Source organism: Ranitomeya variabilis, chromosome 5, assembly GCF_051348905.1.
Source record: "Ranitomeya variabilis isolate aRanVar5 chromosome 5, aRanVar5.hap1, whole genome shotgun sequence".
Lineage (NCBI taxonomy): Eukaryota > Metazoa > Chordata > Amphibia > Anura > Dendrobatidae > Ranitomeya > Ranitomeya variabilis.
This window is the reverse complement of record NC_135236.1, coordinates 376301369-376321008: the sequence shown is the minus strand read 5'-3', so window position 1 is coordinate 376321008 and position 19640 is coordinate 376301369. Positions and strand designations below refer to the sequence as shown.

The 19640-nt window shown below is 44.4% G+C and overlaps 1 protein-coding gene across 1 annotated transcript in view; it reads right to left on the bottom strand.

Moving 5' to 3' along the window:
• FAM3C (FAM3 metabolism regulating signaling molecule C) overlaps positions 1-15010 on the bottom strand; it is an 82170-nt gene extending 67160 nt beyond the window's left edge. The window contains exons 1-2 of the mRNA XM_077264965.1: positions 14781-15010; positions 11691-11772 (exon numbers count right to left, since the gene is read on the bottom strand). The gene's annotated coding sequence lies outside the window, so the exon portion shown is untranslated. The remainder of the gene's footprint in view (positions 1-11690; positions 11773-14780) is intronic.
• Between the last annotated feature and the right edge of the window lie 4630 nt (positions 15011-19640).

Sequence of the window (19640 nt, the reverse complement as noted above, 5' to 3'; positions counted from 1 at the left end):
AGCCTGCCATACAGATCCAGATAATTAGTGATAATTTTTATGGTGGTTGCCATGAAGGTATATTCTCGCTGCAGCCGCTCTGTCCTGTCATTGGGGCGGTACAGAGAGCGGTTACTGAGCATGCACTGTAATCACTCCTGGGCACATTGATAGCTAGCTCTGGACACACATGCTGCACAGCAGGGGAGTCAATGTGTCGGGGGTGATTACAGCCAGGCTCACTGTGTACTGAGCGCTGACTGTTGCAGCTCTCTACACCTTCTCAATGACTAGAAGTAAGCAGCTGCAGGGAGAATAGAACATCATTTTCTCTCTGTAGACACTGCTCCAGTAAGCCTGCCAGACATTATATACTGTACATATTATTTACCAGCAGATTAACACCATTTCTGCCAGAAAATAGTGTTTTGGAGATGACAGTTATAAAGAGAACTTATTAGTTTGCCCGGATAAAAACTTTTTTTTAGAAATTAAAAAAAAAATAAAATAAATAAGTTTGAAGGTCTCCCGCACAGTATGCCAAATGGTCAAGCTCAGTACCCACTGTGAGCCAGTCCTCTTTATTGACTTGGGTGAAGCCCCCTATATGATTTCAACAGTTTTAGATATACTTTGATAGGGCTGATGAATCAAAAAAATAGGAGCAAGCACGGAAAAAAATTAATTTAATCGCTGAATTGTGTATTTAACAGTCTTTTGATCAGTGGTGCAAGCACAATATTGGCAAGGCTGTGTGGAAGATGGAGGGGCAAGGTAGAGGGTTGGCTTTAGATGGGCTCACGTCCAGTGCTGAACATGGTTCAGACATGCCCATTGGACTATTAGGCGCTCAGGAACACGGAACATTTTTGTAGCTTTTTTTTTTTATTTTAGAAAAGTATGATGTAATACACCTTCAAAAGCAAAGACCATGAATAACAAGTTGGTGCTGGTTTTAAATTCAGATATCCTTTAATATTTCACAACCAGCAACTTTCTTCTCTAGCAGAATAACCACTTAGAAGCAGCTTAGCCCGCTTCTTGGAAATTAAAGGGAATTGGTCATCCCTTGGTACGTATGTAACATTAATATGGTGATATATGTGATAAAAATGATAAGCTAGTCCTACCTTTATGCCTCATATCTGTGCCGCAGATACTGGCATACACTGATAACTATTTTAACATTTCGATCACCTGTATGCCCATATTACTAGGTTATATACAGTATGTCCCAGGGGGAGAAAGATCCCCTTTAACCCTGTAGAAGCAGTAACAACCCTTCAGAAGCAGCCATGGTCTCCCCTCATATTGACACTTTATAATCATCAATAATTTCTTGTACAAGAATAACCTATTAGATGCAGGAAAAACTCTATCCTAGCAGATTAATCCTTTACAAGGAGTTATGCCCTCTTTGTGCAGGTAAAAGTTTATGAGCAGTCATGTTCTCTTTTATGTCAGCATAATACACAGGGACTTGCTTATTACATGGCTTATAAAATACCAATACTTTCTATGTAGTCAATAGCACAATTTGGGTTTCACTAGATTGCCATTGGGTTGCATTAGTTGATTAATTCATAATATTTGGGACTTGGTTACGGTATGTCAAATTCGCAAGTAAAATAGGTCAATCATTTTTTCTGGTTTATTCTATGGATTAAAACCTCTTTGAGAACAAAACTAACAAAACAAAATGTTGGGTCCTACCAGATCTGAGCACAAACCTCAATTTGCCATTCAGTTTGCTCTAAAATGCTTTAGTTCTGCTGTGGATTGAAACTGAGCACTTGCGGTCAAATCCATACATCACAGATGATCAACAAAAAATGGTCATGGAACACTACTTGTATCATTTGTTTTTAGATTTAAGCAGATTATCTTTCAACCACTGTTTGCTAATCTTCAGGATTTCTGCACTTTCTGGAACAGGTTGGTAAATATTCTGCAGGGAACAAAGGGGCTCATTTCCATCTGAGCTCTTCTGTTTTTGACTGGTGTATACATGAGGAGCCAAGGAGCAAGGCTTGGCAATCTTTTGTCCTACTGCAAACATGGCAGAGTAAGCAGTCTTCTGTTGCAGCCAGTTGTCTAAGGGTACTGTCACACAGTGGCACTTTGATCGCTCCGACGGCACGATCCGTGACGTTGCAGCGTCGCTTGATTATCGCTCCAGCGTCGTAGACTGCGGTCACACTTTGCAATGCATGGCGCTGGAGCGATAATTTCATGACGTATTTGCGATGTAGAAGCCGTTGGTTACTGTGCGCACATCGTATACAACCTTTGTTACACGCTGCGATCATGCCGCCACAGCGGGACACTTGACGACGAAAGAAAGTTTCAAACGATCTGCTACGACGTACGATTCTCAGCGGGGTCCCTGATCGCAGTAGCGTGTCAGACACAGCGAGATCGTAACTATATCGCTGGAACGTCACGGATCGTGCCGTTGTAGCGATCAAAGTGCCACTGTGTGACAGTACCCTTACTGCCACACACAGGACAGAGAGGAGGGGGATCTGGCGGGCCCCTGAGACCGAGAATATTTCTTTATACCTTTCTCACTTTTGACTGACAGCAACCAGACTGGGATCTCTCCCAAAAATTCATGACATACGTGGTTTTGGTCACTTAATAATGTACCAACGTTGTGATTATTTGTAGAGTATCCTATTCACTTACAATACAATTTTACATATTGGACACCACAATTTAAAACAGAAAAGCGGATTACATACATAACAAATGGGAAAAAAAAACAAAAAAACAGTGAACCTTTTCTGGATGAAACTCATTAAATTTTTTTTAAAGTCTTTGCAGTTTTGTGCGCGCTACCTCGGCATGACCCAGTGACTACAGAGCTCATGTGGGGTAGTAATGCCGTCATCGCTGTAGACTATTAAAGACTGTCGCTGAATAGAGAAAACTAAGATTCAGATGGAACCTCAGTGTTGCCAAAGAGGGAAATGGAGTCCAAAGCCTGCAAATTTGAACTTCGCTTCACCTTCTTTTACGGTGGTGTCCATCTTTTACGCCAGACCCAATAGTGCAGCAGACTTCGCTATTGTGACCAGCATAAACGATGTGCCAGAAAAAACGTCAGAGTCCAACGTTGTAGACTTTGGAGTTGTTTGCTCCATTGTATTGAATTGATAAATCAGGGCGCTACATGAATCCCGTTTTTCTGGACCTCGTGTGGAAGACAACAGTCTCACTTTTAGATTAGGTCAACAAGTAAATTGCATCTACAGTTTTTGTCATAAATTCTGGTATCAAACTATTTGAAGTGAAACCATCTTCATGAAGTGGACAAAGCTTACACAGAAGGGGGTAATTCTGACAAATTCCTCATAATTCACTCCACAAACGTGGCGTAAGTTATAACAGAAATGTGCTTCAGTCCCTATTTTTGGCAGTGGCGCAGTGCAGCTGAAAGATGCACCCAATTTATTAAGAGGCGCACGCTTCTTATTGACTTTGGCACATCTCCATCTAGCGGACCCTTCAGCAAGACTGGAGCGCACAATGCCATTCTAGGATGTATAAGACAAGTATAGAGTCTAGATCACGTGAAGTAATTATCCCCCTCTACTCCTCCTTGGTCAGGCCTCATCTGGAATACTGTGTCCAGTTCTGGGCACCACATTTTAAAAAAGACATTGAGAAACTGGGGCAAGTTCAGAGAACAGCTACCAGGATGGTAAGCAGACAGCAAAGTAGGTCCTTCGAGAAACGGTTTAAGGATCTGGGAATGTTTAGCTTGCAAAAAAGAAGGTAAGAGGAGACTTAATAGCAGTCTACAAATATCTGAAGGGCTGTCACAGTGTAGAAGGATCATCATGATCATTTATACATGGAAACATGAGAAGCAATGGAATTAAATTGAAAGGGAGAAGATACAGATTAGATAGAGAAAACTTTTTGACATTGAGGATGATCAATGAGTGGAACAGGCTGCCACAAGAGGTGGTGAGTTCTCCTTCCATGGAAGTGTTCAAACAGAGGCTGGACAGACATCTGTCGGGGATGGTTTAGTGAATCCCGGGCTGCATTGAGCAGGGGGGGTTGGTCACGATGACCCTGGAGATCCCTTCCAACTCTTTACTTTCTATGACTCCTGGTGAATTGGAGCCTCCATGTAATAAAGAATAAGATTTAGCCTCCTAATCCCAAGAAGTATAAAATGTAACATGCAAATAAGATGGTAACCAGGCATAGAGGTTCTATTTTATGACTTTACAAGGTTACAGGAACTATGTGGTGGAATGCACTTTCGCACAAAAGCAAAGAAAAAAAGTCCAATGGCAATTTGACTAAAACAAGAAATCATGCAAAGCAGGCAAAGCTTCCGCCTGCAGTTAGGAGAGCAGGCCAACAATAAAAGCTCAGCAGAGCTGAGAGTCCTAACTTTACTGTGAGATACCATCTAGTTCCCAGAGAACGTGCTTCCTAGGTGGGTGCTGCCACAATTTCTGGTAGGACAGTTGCTGGGGTAAGCAGTTTTAGGCATAGTTGCTCTATGTACAGATGTTTGGTGCAGTTTTGGCCTAGTGTAGAAAAATACGTATAATTTCTACAATCCGAATCAAGTACAATCTGATAGTAACGATGCGGCAGCTCCAGAAACTTACGATTTACCCACAGTCTATAGGGAGAACGCTATTCTAGATCACGTCCTGTCATGCAGAACATTGGTTATAGAATACTGAAAAAATAGATGTATGTTGTCACAATGGGAATTTCACACCGGCCTCCTGTGGACTTCCGCTTGAAGTCAATATTATTAACGAGTGACAGGTTACTTATTGAAGCGAATTCTGCGCATGAAACACGTGAATTAACTCCACTGGATGGGGCTACCATAGCGCAAATCCAGGGGCTAAGGGTCAGCAGTGAGCTTCTGCCATTCATTCTCTTCCAAATCTGCATCAGACTTTTACACATTCCAAAAATCCATCTTCTGAAAATATCCTTACATTTATCTGTCATCTACTGGAAGTGGCATACAAACCATAAGCAGGAGACTGGTCTAGAAGTTGCACCACACATTGGTTTTGTTGTTTTTAACCCCTTCATGACCTTGGGATTTTCTGTTTTTCCATGTTCGTTTTTCACTCCCCTCCTTCCCAGAGCCATAACTTTTTTATTTTTCCATCAATATGGCCATGTGAGGGCTTATTTGTTGAGGGACAAGTTGCACTTTTGAACGACATGATTGGTTTTACCATTTCGTGTACTAGAAAACGGGACAAAAAAAATTCCAAGCGCGGTGAAATTGCAAAAAAAAAACAAGTGTGGAATTGCACTTTGTTTGGCTTTTTTGCTAGGTTCACTAAATGCTAAAACTGACCTGCCATTATGATTCTCCAGGTCATTACGAGTTCATAGACACCTAACATGTGTAGGTTCTCTTAGTGGTGGAAAAAAATTCCAAACTTTGCTTAAAAGAAAAAAATAAAAATTGCGCCATTTTCCGATACCCGTAGCGTCTCCATTTTTCGTGATCTGGGGTCAGGTGAGGGCTTATTTTTTGTGCTCCAAGCTGACGTTTTTATTGATACCACTTTTGTGCAGATACGTTCTTTTGATCGCCCGTTATTGCATTTTAATGCAATGTCGCGACAACTAAAAAAAAACTTAATTCTGGCGTTTCGAATTTTTTTCTCGCTATGCTGTTTAGCGATCAGGTTAATGCTTTTTTTATTGATAGATCGGGCGATTCTGAACGCGGTGATACAAAATATGTGTAGGTTTGATTTTTTTTTTGTTTTATTTTGAATGGGGCGAAACGGGGGTGATTTAAACTTTTTTTTTTCACTTTTTTTTTTTTTTTTTTAACCTTTGCCATGCTTCAATAGCCTCCATGGGAGGCTACTGGATTGGCTTTGCTACATAGCAGCGATCATCAGATTGCTGCTATGCAGCAGAAATGCAGGCTTGCTATGAACGCCGTTCACAGGGTGGCGCTCACAGCTAGCCGGGATCAGTAACCATAGAGGTCTCAAGGACCTCTATTGGTTACAATGCAAAAGCATCGCTGACCCCCGATCATGTGACAGAGGTCGGCGATGTGCGCATTTCCGGCCGCGCGTCCGGAAGCGGTAGTTAAATGCTGCTGTCAGCGTTTGACAGCGGCATTTAACTAGTTAATAGCGGCGCATGAATCGCAATTTCACCCACCGCTATTGCGGGCACATGTCAGCTGTTCAAAACAGCTGACATGTCCCGGCTTTGATGCGGGCTCCCCGCCGGAGCCTGCATCAAAGCGGGGGTTCTGACCTCGGACGTACTATCCCGTCCGATGACAGAAAGGGGTTAAAGAAAGAATTAATTTTTGTAAGGTTGAAATAAAACTCGAGTCTGACATGTTCAACCTGTAACCTAACATGATGACCCAGAGGAAGGCATAACCCAGGTTTGCCCTATGAAGAACAGCAATGTGGAGGTGACATTTTGAAAGCTTGATTGGCATGGTCTACATAAGGTCCAGAATTTCTTGAGGACAAGGTCAATTTCAACAATACCGCACCTCTCAAACCATGTCAGGCCTCATTCTGACGTCCGTGTTTCCAGTATGTGTGGCATTTGTTTTTTTTTCCACAGATACCAAACATAATAAAAATAATTTTATTTATATAGCGCCAACATACTCCCCAGCGCTTTACAAATTATAGAGGAGACTCGTACAGACAATAGACATTACAGCATAACAGAAATCACAGTTCAAAACAGATACCAGGAGGAATGAGGGCCCTGCTCGCAAGCTTACAACCTATGAGGAAAAGGGGAGACACGAGAGGTGGATGGTAACAATTGCTTTAGTTACTCACATAACTGTGTTTTTCACAGATGGTGTGTCCATGCAAAACACATGGAGACATGTCCATTTTTTTCCGGCAGCATGGATGAAAATGTCTAATACAAGTCTATGGGTCCGTGAAAAACACAGCATCCGTGTGCCGTCCGTGTTTAACATTGCAAAGTATATAAGAAGCTTCGTCATTTATTTATCCATCCGGAAAAAACACTGATGACTACACTGATGGTAAAAATAGACACGCCGATGGCAACCACGGACCATACGCCGATGGCAACCACGGACCATACGCCCATGGCAACCACGGACCATACGCCCATGGCAACCACGGACCATACGCCCATGGCAACCACGGACCATACGCCCATGGCAACCACGGACCATACGCCCATGGCAACCACGGACCATACGCCCATGGCAACCACGGACCATACGCCCATGGCAACCACGGACCATACGCCCATGGCAACCACGGACCATACGCCCATGGCAACCACGGACCATACGCCCATGGCAACCACGGACCATACGCCCATGGCAACCACGGACCATACGCCGATGGCATGCTGATACAAAACACTGATAAAACCGATACCATTTTTTCATGGAGGTGTTTAAACGCTGATGTGTGAATGAGGCCTAAATGTCTTCCATCTACTGTTACCTGTGCGTTTAGCATTGGTAAAGGTAAGGTCACACTAGGCATTCCTGCAGCGTTGTTTAATGCAAATTTTTGGCTGTGTTTTACAGTACCAGCTATGTCTATGAAATTTCAGAAATCTCATGCACATAGTGTTTTTCTTCCGCTCAACATTTTGTGCTTTGCATGGTTTTTTGCACAATAGAGCATGTTACTTCTTTCATGTTGTTTTGCCCGTTTTTCACCCATTGACGTGACTGAGTTGTGAAAAAACGCTGAAAATCCACAGCAAAAACGCAGTTTTTAGATTTTGATGCGTTTTTTGCGCCCAAACCGTATTCTGTAGAATAGAGCTTTTTTTTGCACCAAACTTAATCAACATGCACAAGGGACAAATCTAGCATGAAAATCCTACGGCAAAAAGCACAGCACAAAAGCAACAAAAAAGACAAGCGAAAACAAGCAAAACCAGCTTTTTTCTGTAGCTTCTTTCCAGAAAAAAACACCTAATGTGAACTTACCCTAAGCCAAAAACAGGAGTCGGTCTAAAACACAGAGAAGGAAATCTTTCCATTACACTACTTCTCTATGTAGGTCTCACTTCATTTATTTTTGGCTTACTGACATGAACAGGGGAAATATATAGTGGGAAGATTTGCACCGCTTTGCTTCACATTTACTGCTGAGGTTGGTCTACTAACACTGATGCAATATACACATTTGTGAAAGCAGACGCAGGCCGGGGTAAGAAGACTGCTTTCTAATGGCCCTCAAAAACTACATTCAAGTTAAAGGGCACCTGTAAAGTAACCAGAAAAAGCGGTACTTTCCATGGAGACATGGTGCTAGTCTTCAGGTAGATACAGTTTCACATATGTGGCAGAATTAAGTGGATGTCCAGCTGCAGGGAGAAGTCATAGCTATGTTCTCACTGCAGCCGCTCAGTGCCAGTCAACACACTAATCATCTTCTTGATCCTTGGATGACAGCCTGCTCCACAGTTTGTGGGCTGAATGGATGTCAGCCAAGGTGCAGGGTGAGTTATTACAGCATGGTCACTGTCCCCAGTGCAAACCATATGATTGAAGCGAGAGGCTGCAGGGAAAATATTACTTCATTTTCTCCCTGCAGCTGAATATCCAATTAGACTGCCACATATATTTGAAATAATATTTACCTGCAGATTTCCACTATGGCTTTATACTGCTTTTACTGATGACCAATCCTCTTTAAAGGAAGCAGGAGCGCTGGGAAGTCAGACATCTCATGGATGCTTCCCACTGTTAGATGAATACTCCACACCTCAAAATGAGAAAGGTTCCTAAATTTTACACTCGGAAAACATTGTCCTGTCTTCATACTGTTGATACCTATTGTGTGTGGTCAGAGATATTACTGTAGCCCCAAACTGCGCATACTCAGGTTATTTAGTCTTGTCAGAAACATCATGCCTGTCAGGGCTCTGTCAGAGGAATACATAATCCTACATTAGCTACAGGTCCACATTTCTAGTAGCCAAAAAGGCACGTAATAAGTTGACTAATAGGATCTTTGAAAGAACATGGCGACTCCCAGTTATGAGTCCAGTGAATTTATGAGTGTTCCCTACTTGTTCCTCCTTCACTGTATGCACATACACAGCACCCTGTCAATCAGCAGCCTAGTGGGCGGGAGAACACTACTTCCCATCAGGGCTACTATTAGCCAATAAACACTTTTTTATACAATTTTGGCTTTTGGGAACAGGAACCTGTATATGTAATAAGCTGTCCTTAAGTAGTGCAGATTACTTTACGTTAATGATGCTTTCCAATGTCCTCTTAGCCCTGTCCTCATTTTACCCAGCAGCCGCCTCCTGCTGATGAGTCAGTACAGAGATTGGCAAGTTTATATACCAACAACCGCATTTTCATCTACAAAATATAAAGATGGGGAATTATACAGCACTAGTGTCTCGTTACCCTAGCGTCACTTCTGATAATAGATGGAAACGATAAGCATACCAGTGATGATAGCAGATCATTAGTAATGAGCGAATATATTCGTTAATTGAGATTTCTCGAGCATGCTCGGGGGTCCTCCCGAGTATTTTTAGTGCTCGGAGATTTCGTTTTTTCCTCACCTCAGCTGAATGATTTACATCTGTTAGCCAGCTTGATTACATGTGGGGATTCCCTAGCAACCGGGCAACCCCCACATGTACTTATGCTGGCTAGTAGCTGTAAATCATTCAGCTGCGGTGATGAAAACTAAATCTCCGAGCACAAAAAAATACTCGGAGGACCCCCGAGCGTGCTCGAGAAATCTCAATTAACGAGTATATTCGCTCATCACTACTGATCACAACAGAGGTCTGAATGATAGCAACACCACAGAAGAAATACTAGCACAGGCTTCCAGTATCCGTTGTTTCAGATGCTGCACATCTCATATCTTCACAGCATGGACAATTGCCTTCAGACGACCCCACATTTGAAACAAGGGATACTGGAGGCCTGTGCTAGCATTTCTTCTGCGGTGTTGCCATCAGTGTGCCAAGAGTGGGAGAAGAGGGTTGCATTGACAATCCAACACAATGGGCAGCACTTTGAACACATTTTATAAGTGGTCATAAACTTGTAAATAACTCATGAAATAAAGTTACGTTAAACCCAAGCACACCATTGTTTTTCTTGTGAAATTCTCAATAAGTTTGATGTGTCACATGACCCTCTTCCCATTGGAAAAAATAAAGTTGGATCCAAAATGGCTGACTTCAAAATGGCCGCCAAGGTCCCCACCCATCTCGAAAAGTTTCCCCCTCCCATATACTAATGTGCCATAAACAGGAAGTTGATACCACCAACCATTCCCATTTTATTTAGGTAAATCCTATATAAATGGCCCACCCTGTATATATATCATTGTACTAATCAGTCCAGTGTCTGTATCATCTCATATTGTAAATCCAGGGAGACAAACATGAAAACCCCATTATGAAGCCTTTGATTACAAAAATAAATCCCCCAAGTTGAGGATGAATAAAAAAAAAAATAGAAACAGCCAGTAGATGCATATAGATAACCATATATAGGTGCAGGCCGTTTAAGGCTATGTTCCCACGGTCAGTAATCGGCAGCGCTTAGGACACAGCACGTGTCCACTCCATCCAAAGCGCTGCCGGCTTTTGAAGACAGGTGATTCCGCATGTATTCACTGAACCGTGAGGAATCATCGCGCCTTATACATTGTACAAGTGAAATTTATCTTGCGGAGACTGAGCGTCTCCGCAAGATAAATAGACATGCTGCAGTCTGGAAAGATGCGCCACATGTCCGTCTCCGCAGGGAAGCTGGAGGCGTCCGTGCACGCATAGTGGAGATGGGATTTCTTGAAATCCTATCCACTATGCTGTAACATCTGGCCGCTGCGGATGCACGCAGTGTCCAACCGAAGTGTTTAATGACCTTGGGAACATACCCTTACGTATACTCAGTCTGGACAACAAGACCCCCAAAGGGAGAGAAGGGAAAAAGAGAAAAGATGTATCAGGGGGAGCACATTCTTCATTACATGTGTAATATTCTACCTCCCCTCTTTGGGGTCTTGTTCATATAAGAGTATTACTATTATGGTTCTCTGGATACATTCAAGGAGCTATACCCATAAGCCGGCCTCTATATGCACCTTCTAGCTGTTTGAAGACTGCTGTCAGGCCAACATACAGTGTAGGAGCTACACTGGACAATTGAAGAGTGTGGAGCTACTGGGAGGACCTTGAAAAAATAACCTGAAGACCCACCTCTTCCGACAAGCCTACAACCTGCAGTAATCACCAATAGACCAAACCACTGCATGACCAGCTCTACCCTCGCCTACTGTATCCTCACCCATCCCCTGTAGACTGTGAGCCCTCGCAGGCAGGGTCCTCTATATTACTGTACCAGTCGTGACTTGTATTATTTAAGATTACTGTACTTTTGCTTTTTTTGTATTATGTATACCTCTTTTCACATGTAAAGCGCCATGGAACAAATGACGCTATAATAAATAATAATAATCAGGGCTTAGGGGCCCTCTCAGATATTTCACATCCCCTGATCAGAACCCCTAGCTACATCTCCAAACCCATACCATGTAGTAATCAGTTAGGTTCTGAATACACAAAGTTGGAACTATAAAACAAGAGAACTAAAGACAAAGGTGGGAAACACAAGGCATTTGTCAACCATATATGTAGAGTGGAAAAGTACGCACACATGTCCTTACCTCGTTATGTTCAGAAAGTCAAAACCAGGAGAGTAAAAGGTAATATTCCTCCCAGCAGAAATGTGACTCGTCACGTTATATGCTGTGGGCAAAGAATAGAATAATAAATCTGGTAAGAAATATTCCTCTCCATACAACGAAGGCCCCGATTCCACTGATAAGTGCCCTCTAGAATGCAGCGAGACGCTGGAGGAAACTGATGTAAGAACTGGGCATATAGTGCTCTATGGGACTGTTCACATTCATGGAGCTGGATCACTGAGACCAGTCATGAGATCAGGAGTGGAGCATGCCCACTGCCGGTCCACACAGTATGGCACTGACAGACAGGCACAGAGCTTCGTCAGCTTCATAGACAATGCAAGGAGCGGTAATGGGCATGCGCAACCTCTGCTCCATAGAGAGGACTAGGGTCCCTGTTCTGGTGATCGTGGTGGGCCAGACTCCAGATATGTGACACTGGTCACTTAGGGGAGAGGTGATACGTTAAGATTATGGGACATCCTCTTTAATACAAGCTCAATTCGTTTTACAAGGAGGAAGAACACAGAGATAAGAATGTTTACTATGTATTTCATCTCATGGCACAATAACCTAACCGGTGACCATCGAAAATACACAAACCAGGCGGTGACAAACTCCGGGATGAAGGAGTTAAAACTGCATAGGCGTAACCCATCTAAAGTGACAGGTCTGGGATGTGTGTAACATATCTCTGCACTTGAGCAAGAAAGTAATTGTTTAACCAAAGCAAACAGCACATGCCTGGTGGCCGAGTGGGCACTGGTACCTCGTGCCATAGGATTTAAAGGGACCCGAGAGCTGATACATGCTGGGCAAACCCCATGTAGTAAGTATCAGACACCGGATCTGACATTTCAGCCAGGTACGCTGGCACTCTGCGGGATTTCAGAGAAAGCATACATTTAAATCTGTCTGGATACCATACTGCTGGGGTGATTGGTCTAAAAGGCCGGTTCCCGGAGGCTAGCTGATCCTCACCCTGGACTGACAGCTCTTTCCCGACGTGTGTGAACCCGTCCCTGAACGAGTGTGGGTTGCGAAGGGAGGAGGTGGAAATCGCCAGGACCAGCCTCTTAGAGCAAGCACCCCAGCAGCATGGTACCCAGATTGCCGGTACATGTATGTTTTCTCTGAAATGCCACAAGATGTCAGAGTAAAACATGCCTGGCTGAAATGACAGGGCTGGTGTATGGCACATGCTGCCCATGTACCTGCTGTCAGCACCACATGCACCTGGCACAGCGCCAGTACTGCACCATACCGGCTCTACTAGGCGCCATCTGTGCAGGGTCCCCCTAGAACAAGTATCTGATTGGGGCTCATGTTTGATATTTCTCACCATGTAAAAATCTCTGCTTGCTTTCATTAAACATACATATTTTTGATTAAAAGAGTTTTGCAATGTGAGTAAGTGATAGAACAGGTCATTACTGAATTTGTGGGTGTTCAACTGCCAGGACCCCGGGTCAGTGGCTAGGCCTAACTACAGCTCCTGCTCTTCTGCATTGTGGGCTGCCAGAAATTCTGCTGAGCAGAAGTCACAGATCTCACAACCTTACCGATCAAAATGTTACGGCACATCCTAAGTGACGGGAATGGAGAAACACCCCAAGGTTATCATAATGCACAAGTAACAAAACCGCTACACTAAAAAGCACAAGGTGGTGACATTAGCCACTGACACCCTATGGTTAGCCACATAAAGGATTGTAACCCATGCATGCCAGATTGGCAAGACTGAACAGGCAGATCTCTGACAAATCGGTAAAGCAGGGTACAGATAAGCATTTTGGGGGGCAGACCACCATCTGCTATTAGTCACAGTGGACTGGTGCAAAATAGCTCTAAAAAGTTGCAGGTTTCTAACCTTTGTGAAAAGAATCTCAATCAAATATGTAAGCCATGAAGCCAGTGTCCGGTCTATAGGGAGTAGGACAAGGCCATGTCCAGGTCTCCGAGCCCAAAGGGCTGGAGGTGTGCAGCTCCATCATCTCTGTTCTCGTACAGACACATGAAGACATGACGGCTTTGGAAATCGCAGCTTGCACTATTCCAGGCTGCGGTACAGAGGAAACCAGAGCGGCGGCTCCTGCACCGGCCCGTGATGTGGACAAGACCCCTAACACACCAACGTCCTATATAGTCATTCCAAACCCCCTCCCCCCGTTATCTACCCCATACAGGAGATATTTATCTGCAGATCATTGGCAGATTCAGAGGATTTTAGTGAGATCTGTTGTCATTTCTAACTGACAGATCTTCACCAGATCTCACAAATTAGGTCGACCTACCAATGATGATGGTTAAATCTCACGTACAGGATCACCAAGCTAGGGCCAGACCACCAGGATAGAGCCAGACCACCACCAGGCTACGGCCAGACCACCAGGCCACGGCCAGGCCACGGCCAGACCACCAGGCTACGGCCAACTTGACAACTTCTGTCCCAGAACTGATAAATGGTGTGCGATGTATCTCCTTGTGCCTGGCCTGAGCGGTGACAGACATGCCCGGCAGAGCGCATGCAGCCTGCAGGCTTGGATTTAGGGGACAGTAATGTTGGTCACGTAGATGTAAAAAGCCACAGTCACCAATCACATCACTTTTTTGGTTTTTTTTATTTCTGGGGAACGGAAGATGAGATCTGCTCGGTATCAGTACACATATGGGAGATTTAGGGCTAGATGTGCCCACTAAGCTGGCACTACCACCCTGTCACCAACGTAGGGTGAGCTGTGCACGGGTCCTGCCTGTGACAGCCTGCCCTGTCCCTTAGAGGGGTTGATCAGTAGCAGTCCCATGGTACGGTCCTATGCCAGGCTCTCACTAAGCCTTGGTTACCTAGGTGGCACTGACCCCTCCTGTGACCTATGCCCCTGTAATGTCCTGGGCGCTCAGTGTGTACACTGTTTCCGCGTTACCGCAGCGTCACTCCAGCTGTACATCCAGCACCGTGCACAATGTCAAGATGACAACAGACAGCAAGGCCGCTCCGAGCACAACTGTCACCATAGCGCTCTGATAACGCCGAAACTTGGCTGCAAGGCGCTGAGCAGACGTACTAACCTCCCGGAGCGCTCCCCCGGCTTCTGACCAGCATCCAGCAAGTGATCAAGCGCTACCGAACTGCAGAACTACAAGGTCCGTCATGCTTTGCAGCGGCAACCGGAAGTGCCAGGCTCCTTAAAGCTTTATTGATGCAGACACGCCTTCTCTGTGTGCAGTGCACTGTGACTGCAAACACACTGCACAGCTCTCTGCTCTGCTCACGCAGATTAGCACAGAGGCGGCTCGTTCTTTCAGAAAGAAAAGAAAAGGTTTCCGCCATTTTAAGGCAGAAGTGTAATGTGAGGATAAGAACAAAGCCCATAAAGCAATTACAGCTTGTAAAAGAGATAAGAGAAGAGCAATAAGCGCGAGAGGCCAATGGCAGCCACAAAGGTCTACCCTGAGGAGTGGGAGAGAGAAGGTTACTGGGGTCACTCCTGGTAGCATACCTCCCAACTTTTGAAGACGGGAAAGAGGGACAAAGTTTGCGGCAAATTTTAGGCCACGCCTCTGACCACACCCATTCTTAATTAGTCACACCCATATCCACGTCCCAACCACACCTATTTAGCACTGCCGATCACACTGTTTCATATACAATAATTATAAACAAAAAAATATGGCCACACAGTGCTCCATACTGCATAATGACCACACATGACGCTCCATACTGTATAATGGCCACACATGATGCTCCATACTGTATAACGGCCACACATGATGCTCCATAGTGCATAATGACCACACATGACGCTCCATACTGTATAATGGCCGCACATGATGCTCCATACTGTATAATGACCGCACATGATGCTCCATAGTGTATAATGGCTGCACATGATGCTCCATACTGTATAATGACTGCGCATGATGCTCCATACTGTATAATGGCCACACATGACGCTCCATACTGTATAATGACCGCACATGATGCTCCATACTGTATAATGGCCGCACATGATGCTCCATACTGTATAATGACCGCGCATGATGCTCCATACTGTATAATGGCCACACATGACGCTCCATACTGTATAATGATCGCACATGACGCTCCATACTGTATAATGACCGCACATGATGCTCCATACTGTATAATGATCGCACATGGTGCTCCATACTGTATAATGATCGCACATGACGCTCCATACTGTATAATGACCGCACATGATGCTCCATACTGTATAATGATCGCACATGACGCTCCATACTGTATAATGGCCACACATGATGCTCCATACTGTATAATGACCGCGCATGATGCTCCATACTGTATAATGACCACACATGATGCTCCATACTGTATAATGACCGCACATGATGCTCCATACTGTATAATGACCACACATGATGCTCCATACTGTATAATGACCGCGCATGATGCTCCATACCGTATAATGGCCACACATGATGCTCCATACTATATAATGACCGCGCATGATGCTCCATACTGTATAATGATCGCACATGACGCTCCATACTGTATAATGATCGCACATGACGCTCCATACTGTATAATGGCCGCACATGATGCGCCATACTGTATAATGGCCACACATGATGCTCCATACTGTATAATGACCGCGCATGATGCTCCATACTGTACATTGGCTGCGCATGATGCTCCATACTGTATAATGACCGCACATGATGCTCCATACTGTATAATGGCCACACATGATGCTCCATACTGTATAATGACCGCGCATGATGCTCCATACTGTATAATGGCCACACATGATGCTCCATACTGTATAATGACCGCGCATGATGCTCCATACTGTACATTGGCTGCGCATGATGCTCCATACTGTATAATGACCTGACTGCACATGATGCTCCATAGTGTATAATGGCCACACATGATGCTCCATACTGTATAATGACCGCACATGATGCTCCATACTGTATAATGACTGCACATGATGCTCCATACTGTATAATGGCTGCACATGATGCTCCATACTGTACAATGGCTGCACATGATGCTCCATACTGTACAATGGCCGCACATGATGCTCCATACTGTACATTGGCCGCGCATGATGCTCCATACTGTATAATGACCGCACATGATGCTCCATACTGTATAATGACCGCACATGATGCTCCATAGTGTATAATGGCCACACATGATGCTCCATACTGTATAATGACCGCACATGATGCTCCATACTGTATAATGACCGCACATGATGCTCCATACTGTATAATGACTGCACATGATGCTCCATACTGTATAATGGCTGCACATGATGCTCCATACTGTATAATGACTGCGCATGATGCTCCATACTGTATATTGGCTGCGCATGATGCTCCATACTGTATATTGGCTGCGCATGATGCTCCATACTGTATAATGGCCGCACATGATGCTCCATACTGTATAATGGCCCCACATGATGCTCCATACTGTATAATGGCCACACATGATGCTCCATACTGTATAATGGCCGCACATGATGCTCCATACTGTATAATGGCCCCACATGATGCTCCATACTGTATGATGACCACACATGATGCTCCATACTGTATAATGACCGCACATGATGCTCCATACTGTATAATGGCCGCACATGATGCTCCATACTGTATAATGGCCGCACATGATGCTCCATACTGTATGATGACCACACATGATGCTCCATACTGTATAATGACCGCACATGATGCTCCATACTGTATAATGGCTGCACATGATGCTCCATACTGTATAATGACTGCGCATGATGCTCCATACTGTATATTGACTGCGCATGATGCTCCATACTGTATAATGGCCGCACATGATGCTCCATACTGTATAATGGCCCCACATGATGCTCCATACTGTATAATGGCCACACATGATGCTCCATATTGTATAATGGCCGCACATGATGCTCCATACTGTACAATGGCCGCACATGATGCTCCATACTGTATAATGGCCCCACATGATGCTCCATACTGTATAATGGCCACACATGATGCTCCATACTGTATAATGACCGCACATGATGCTCCATACTGTACATTGGCTGCGCATGATGCTCCATACTGTATAATGACCGCACATGATGCTCCATACTGTCTAATGACTGCACATGATGCTCCATAGTGTATAATGACCGCACATGATGCTCCATACTGTATAATGACCGCGCATGATGCTCCATACTGTACATTGGCTGCGCATGATGCGCCATACTGTATAATGACCGCACATGATGCTCCATACTGTATAATGGCCACACATGATGCTCCATACTGTATAATGACCGCGCATGATGCTCCATACTGTATAATGGCCACACATGATGCTCCATACTGTATAATGGCCGCACATGATGCTCCATACTGTACATTGGCTGCGCATGATGCTCCATACTGTATAATGACCGCACATGATGCTCCATACTGTATAATGACCGCGCATGATGCTCCATACCGTATAATGGCCACACATGATGCTCCATACTATATAATGACCGCGCATGATGCTCCATACTGTATAATGATCGCACAAGACGCTCCATACTGTATAATGATCGCACATGACGCTCCATACTGTATAATGGCCGCACATGATGCGCCATACTGTATAATGGCCACACATGATGCTCCATACTGTATAATGACCGCGCATGATGCTCCATACTGTACATTGGCTGCGCATGATGCTCCATACTGTATAATGACTGCACATGATGCTCCATACTGTATAATGGCCACACATGATGCTCCATACTGTATAATGACCGCGCATGATGCTCCATACTGTATAATGGCCACACATGATGCTCCATACTGTATAATGACCGCGCATGATGCTCCATACTGTACATTGGCTGCGCATGATGCTCCATACTGTATAATGACCTGACTGCACATGATGCTCCATAGTGTATAATGGCCACACATGATGCTCCATACTGTATAATGACCGCACATGATGCTCCATACTGTATAATGACTGCACATGATGCTCCATACTGTATAATGGCTGCACATGATGCTCCATACTGTACAATGGCCACACATGATGCTCCATACTGTACATTGGCCGCGCATGATGCTCCATACTGTATAATGACCGCACATGATGCTCCATACTGTATAATGACCGCACATGATGCTCCATAGTGTATAATGGCCACACATGATGCTCCATACTGTATAATGACCGCACATGATGCTCCATACTGTATAATGACCGCACATGATGCTCCATACTGTATAATGACTGCACATGATGCTCCATACTGTATAATGGCTGCACATGATGCTCCATACTGTATAATGACTGCGCATGATGCTCCATACTGTATATTGGCTGCGCATGATGCTCCATACTGTATATTGGCTGCGCATGATGCTCCATACTGTATAATGGCCGCACATGATGCTCCATACTGTATAATGGCCCCACATGATGCTCCATACTGTATAATGGCCACACATGATGCTCCATACTGTATAATGGCCGCACATGATGCTCCATACTGTATAATGGCCCCACATGATGCTCCATACTGTATGATGACCACACATGATGCTCCATACTGTATAATGACCGCACATGATGCTCCATACTGTATAATGGCCGCACATGATGCTCCATACTGTATAATGGCCGCACATGATGCTCCATACTGTATGATGACCACACATGATGCTCCATACTGTATAATGACCGCACATGATGCTCCATACTGTATAATGGCTGCACATGATGCTCCATACTGTATAATGACTGCGCATGATGCTCCATACTGTATATTGACTGCGCATGATGCTCCATACTGTATAATGGCCGCACATGATGCTCCATACTGTATAATGACCGCACATGATGCTCCATAGTGTATAATGGCCACACATGATGCTCCA